Source organism: Hyaena hyaena, unplaced genomic scaffold (assembly GCF_003009895.1).
Source record: "Hyaena hyaena isolate Hyena2069 unplaced genomic scaffold, ASM300989v1 scaffold_249, whole genome shotgun sequence".
Lineage (NCBI taxonomy): Eukaryota > Metazoa > Chordata > Mammalia > Carnivora > Hyaenidae > Hyaena > Hyaena hyaena.
The window spans coordinates 1198542-1205054 of NW_024080880.1; the positions used below are offsets into that span (position 1 = coordinate 1198542).

The following is a 6513-nucleotide window of genomic DNA, read 5'->3' on the forward strand; positions in this document are numbered from 1 at the left end:
ACTCCAAAGAGACTTTTCCACATTATTCTCTAAAGGAGACCAGATAGACACTAAAATGAGTGAAAGTGACAGAAGTAAGTGGCATATAGTAAATAAAACAAACAACAAAAAAAATAAATGAAAGAATATACTTCTCTGTAGTCTTAGGGGAAAAGTGGACTCAGAATAAAGAGAGAAATATAAGATAATAAAATGGCAAGAATAATGAGGGAAACGGAAGCATACAATTTTTTAGATAAGGAATTAATGTCTTCTGATTTATTGTAAGATAAAAAATTTTGATAGGCCTATAATTCTAGAAGAAACAACTTCAAAATTGGGATAAGTTTTAACAAGAGTATATGGTGGCATCAGAAATCTGGAGCCAACAGGACTAAAGGGATAAAGATTATAAGGAGGATGTAGTTTAGGAAAGGCCAGTAATGATCTGCATCTTTTTATCTGGAAGTAGTCAGTGATGCCAAAGCTGTGCAGAGTGGGAGATTTGATATAAGCCTAAAACTTTGAGTAAGTGAAGAAGGTTTTCTTTCTCAGCCTTGCAGTTCTAGGAAGAAAGATTAAAATATAGAACCCTTCCAGAAAGGGTCCCTGGTGAAACATCAAGCTCTTGGTTGAAAGCCTATACCCTATGAGAAGTGGCGAAGCAGATATAAAATGATCCTTACACTAAATGCAACCCAGCTTCAATTTATCTCAATCCTTGACTGGATTAAGATGATCAATACCCCACTCTTCTCTGGCTAGCAGTGAAATGAGTGAGCCCTCTCTAGAGACAGACAACATCATAATATGCAGAGTCATTAAAAATATACTTCGGTTCAGCTGAATAATTTTGATGTGAATTTCAGGTTCTTATTGTAGCTTCAAAACATTTGTTGTATGTATCATTTGTGTAGGGCACACTATAAAGTGTCACCCGTGTTCCCTGTCTCATGCCAATTATGCTTTCATTTAATTTCCCCCCCTTCCTGGACCTGCAACTTTCTTTGACCAGAAAACATTGATAGAATGCTGTTCCCTTTTTTATGCATGTTAAATAACACTCTGTCTCACTAGTAGTATCTCTCTAGTGATCCTCCTTGCTCTTTTGATGAAGTAAGCCTCCATGCAGCAAGATATAACAGGTAGCCTCTAGGAGCTGAGAGCTACTTAAAGATAGAAAGAAACCAGGGTCTTCAGTTCTTTCAGGAGGAGGAGAAGAAAATAATTATGCCAACAATCTTAGATTAGAAATAGATTTTCCTCAGTTGACACTCTGTATAGAAATCCATCTCTGGAGGGGCGCCCGGGTGGCGTAGTTGGTTAAGCGTCCGACTTTCGCTCAGGTCATGATCTCGCGGTTCGTGGGTTCGAGCCCCGCGTCGGGCTCTGTGCTGACTGCCAGCTCGGAGCCTGGAGCCTGTTTCAGTCTGTGACTCCCTCTCTCTCTGACCCGCCCCTGCTCACGCTGTCTCTCTCTCTCTCTCCTAGAAATAAATAAAACATTTAAAAAAAAAAAAAAAAAAAAAGAAATCCATCTCTGGAAAACACTTGGCTTGTAGCCTTTCAGAGAACCCAGGTAAGTTATGATCAACTTTCAATTGCACATAAATTTTGAGATAATGAGCATGTGTTTTTATGGTACTAAGTTTATGATATTGGCTATGCAAAAATAGGTACCTAATACATATCCTTAAATATTTTGTGTTAATTTATTTAAGAGATAGTCTTCTGACTTCTCCAGTGGCAGAAGGGCAAATTTATGTTCTTTTTCTGGCGGTAGTCTTGTCAGTTGTAACTTTTATTTTTCGGCTCATTGAACTCAGATCTAATTGTTGGAATCCTCCAAATGGGGTGGCACTACAACAAGGTATAGGGCGAAGCTGCCTCCTGTTGCTTGGCAGAATTGTAGCCTGGCCATCTGCCACCTGCTAATGCACTTTCAGGAAGCCTTCATCCTGCCAGATCGCTGTATAACTTCCAAATTTCAGAGATAAGATGGTCAGTTAGCAATTCCAAATATTTAGTGAGTTGTTTTAGAATTGAGAAGTTTAAGAACAATTCCATGGGGTCATTTTTTTTTTTTTTTTACTTTCTCCAAATATCAAGAATTTCTAGGGAGCAAGCTCCATCTGCTACATTTATATCCAAGCTTCAAGACTCCTCCTAGTACTCAACCTTCTCATCAGTTCCAGAAGGTAAGACTCATGCAAACATTCTTTCTTCCAATAGTACCCCAAAACAAAAGTCTCACTTCTGATCTCAGCAGCCATATTATGCAGAGACAGCTGGAAATGGTATGGTCTGGAGGACTAACTCTCCTTTTTTAATGCAACCTGTTTTCATTAACACATTGAGTAATTTGTGTCCATTTCATGATAGTCAAGTAGGACACTAACAAGAATCTACGATTAAGACCCTAGAAAGGCCAACTACCTTCAGAGCTTTGGAGTCTGAAAGAGAACTTGAATATTTATGTAATTTTTCTGAAGAGTCTTGGTGCCTTGGAGTAGAATTATAGAATTCTTACTAGAAATGCTAACAGTACTATTCTTCCTTTCTTCCTTTTTTCCTTCCTTCCTTCTTTCCTTCCTGCCCTTCCCTCCCTCCCGCCTTCCTTCCTGCCCTTCCCTCCCTCCCTCCTTCCTTCCTTCCTTCCTTTCTTTCTTTCTTTCTTTCTTTCTTTCTTTCTTTCTTTCTTTCTTTCTTTCTTTCTTTCTTTCTTTCCTTTCTTTCTTTCTTTCTTTCTTTCTTTCTTTCTCTTTCTTTCTTTCTTTCTTTCTTTCTTTCTTTCTTTCTTTCTTTCTTTCTTTCTTTCTTTCTTTCTTTCTTCATTCACTCCTGAGAGAGGGCACACATAGGGAGGAATAGAGAGAGAGAAGGAGAAAGGGAGGAGCCCAGGCCAGCTCTGCACTGTCAGCATGGAGCCCAACGTGGGCCTCAAACCCAGGGACCAATAGATTTCGACTTGAGACAAAATCAAGATCCAGTCGCTTAAACCAACTGATCCACCCAGTTGCCCCATCTAACAGTACTGTTCTAAATATGGATATCAGAGCTTCATCTTCACCTGTCAACAGGACAGGCTATCATACAGGATAGTGTCCCAGTAGGCTTATAGACCAATCCACTGTAGTGCAGATACACCAGTGTCCTAAGTTACAGCTTTGCCATGGAGTTTGTAATGCTGAAGGTGAAAATGCTCAAGTGCTGGTGCTGAGAAGGAAATAGTAGATCCAAGGCTTTCTGTACAGGGACCAGTAGGGTCTGTTGATTATCTCTGGGATAGGGACATTCCTTCACCACCGTGGGCCACTGTAGCTGATGCAGAAGATTTGTACTGGGTGTGGTCCAACACTGACATAGGAGTAGCCCTAGGTGGGGGCTTGTTCTGTGACAGAAGGAGACCTCCACATAACTGGTACCTTGAAGTAACTATTACTTAGTAGTCATCAGCAATGTAGTAGAGCTTTTGTCTTCATCTTTGGCAGTCTGAAGTTACAGAGTGAGGGACTCAGGCTAGGTGTCTGGAAAGGGTGGTGAGAGAGTAAGAATCAGGACATTAACTGGGAAATGCTGCTACTTATGGAGTAACTGCAGCTGACTCAGAACCTGAAGATACCTTCATGAGTGATAGAGCCATGGCTCCAGGTTTTCACATCCCTAGTGCAGCCAGTTCATTTTCAAATGCTGCCTGATCCGCAGTGATTTGCCTGTAGAACCACAGGAAGTAAATGGAAACCAGAACAGGACATGGTTTGCCATCATGGAGCTAAAGAGGAGTAGTCAGCTGCATTCAAGTTAACTTCATATCAAAATCTTTGTTAATAAAAGAGCTTCTTCTTAGGAACAAAAACATCAATCTCATGTTTCACAGATTCTTCTCTCCTCAAGTTTCTGATTCATATTTCTGTACCTATTATAGATAAACAACTCAAAAGTTGTTTCTTTTTCTTTTTAATTTTTCATTCTGAACTTTCTGTGCCCTTTCTTTAAAACTTTTGTCTTCAGTTCTACCAAAACAAATTTTGTCAATGTCAACAAAAACCATCTTTCCATTCCTGATGTACTGAATACTCACCTTACATCCACATTCAGCAATTCTTCCTTGAAACACATTCTTCATCTCCCTTCTAGATAATGCAGAAATATGTAGCACATGGCCTATCCTTAGTCTTTCTTGCCCAGTCCTCTTCTTCACATCTTTTATTGTTGGAATTCACCAAAGGGTAGCAATTTACACTCTCTCCATTTACATTAACTTCTTGGTAATCATTTCTCATTCCAAGGTTTTAAAGTTCCATCAATATAATGACTTCCATATATTTTAACTCCATCCCATATTTTTATCTAAATTCAAGATTCATATATACTGTTGCCTATTTGATATATCCATTTTGGCGTCTAAGAAGTATGTTGAATTCAAAATATTCAAAACCAAGCTTTTGTTCTCCTAGACCTAAAATGCTTCTTAAGTATTTTTCTTCTTAATAAGTGATGGCACAGTTCACCTACTTGCTAAACCAATAAATCTGGAAATCATTCTTGCCTCTCTTTTACTCGCAGCAACTTCATCAGATATTATTGTTGGTTTTTTCTTGAAATAACATCTAATAGACACCACATGCTCACCAACTACACTCTACTGCTCTGGCTTTGTGTCCCTGTATGTGATCTTGAACTTGCAACTGCTAATAGCTCCAACCTCATTTCCCAACACTTCTAATTTCACTCACTCTTCTCTTGCCACACTAATGTTTAGTAGTGTAAACAATGCTATTACTCATTTCTTCATCAGAGCCTTTGAGTTTGCTTGGTTTTCTGAATATGATGCTCTTCCCCATATATTGAATAATTTTGAATATGATGATCTTCCCATATATTATAAAATTTGTATGATTCAACCCCTTATTTCATTTGTGTCTCTTCTTATATATCACATCTATATAATGGCCTTTCCTCCAAATTCTTTCTTCACACTCAATACTTTTTATCAAGCTTCATTTTTGTACATATTATTTTATAAAGTATAATATTAAAATTATGTTATGTTGTTTATTTACCGTTTATCTCCCTACTATATTATAATAAATAATTCACAAGGGAATATTATTCACAAGGTCATATTAATTTTAATTGTATCTGTAGTTCAAAAATGAATTAGAAGCTCATTACATATCATTAAATGAAATAAATAAATATTGAGCACCACAGTAGGAATGTATGTTAGTTTATTAAAACATTTTTTGAATAGTCAATATCTCCATATATATATTTTGCAAATATCTAATGTAAAAATCAACTGATTGAGAATATGAATAAATTGAATGGTAAAAATAATTTTATGTGATGTTAGTAAAATATAGGTATTCCCTTTTTATTTTTTTAATTTTTATTTAATTTAATTTTTTAATTTACATCCAAATTAGTTAGCATATAGTGCAACAATGATTTCAGGAGTGCAACAATGATTTCAGGAGTAGATTCCTTAATGGTCCTTAACCATTTTAGCCCATCCCCCCTCCCACAACTCCTCCAGCAACCCTCTGCTTGTTCTCCATATTTAAGAATCTTTTATGTTTTTGTCCACCTCCCTGTTTTTATATTATTTTTGCTTAACTCCCCATGTGTTCATCTGTTTTGTATCTTGAAATCATCATATGTGTGAAGTCATATGATATTTGTCTTTCTCTGACTAATTTTGCTTAGCATAATACCCTCCAGTGCCATCCACATAGTTGCAAGTGGCAAGATTTCATTCTTTTTGATTGTCAAGTAATAGTCCATTGTACATACAAATTTAAAAAGTTTAATCTGATGAAATTTGATGAATATTGTGCTTTTCTTGTAATTTTTGTAAAATCAAAACCATTAGGCACAAATACTTGAGGATGAAAATATTTACAGATGCTTTGTACCTATTTGCTCTTAATAAGCACATAATTTAATGAAATGGTCAATGATAACTCATCAAGAACTATTTCTAATATGCAAAAAATTAAAGAGCAAATTAATTACAATGGAATCAGTACTGCATTCTATATTTTATTTTTATTGCCACCCAAATTAAATGTGCATTATATTTTCCTTAAAGTTTCATGGTTAGCACTTTTTAGTATTTTTATTTATATTTAATTTGATAGAATTTGTTGTTAGCATCTCTAAAATGTATAGACCACATGGTGCATGTGTTAATGCTCCTTGTTTAGAATCAACCATTTATTATGTATTAAATTTGTATTTTACTGTACATACTCTAAGTTCCTTAAGGGCAAAGGATGATAACTTTTTAAAATGTTTTAATGTTTATTTATTTTTGAGAGAGAGACAGAGACAGAGTATGAACTGGGGTGGGGCAGAGAGGGAGACACAGAATCAGAAGCAGGCTCCAAGCCCCGAGCTGTCAGCACAGATCCCAATGGGTGGGGGAGGAGGGGGAGGACTAGAACTCTCCATGACTTCAGCCAAAGTCAGATGCTTAACCTACATAGCCACCCAGGTACCCCAAGGATAATCAGTTCTAATAATCACAAA

General features: G+C 36.7%; 1 pseudogene; it reads right to left on the reverse strand.

Annotated features, from left to right (window-relative positions):
* Positions 1-3045: 3045 nt before the first annotated feature.
* Positions 3046-3744, reverse strand: LOC120240080 (annotated as a pseudogene).
* Positions 3745-6513: the final 2769 nt, after the last annotated feature.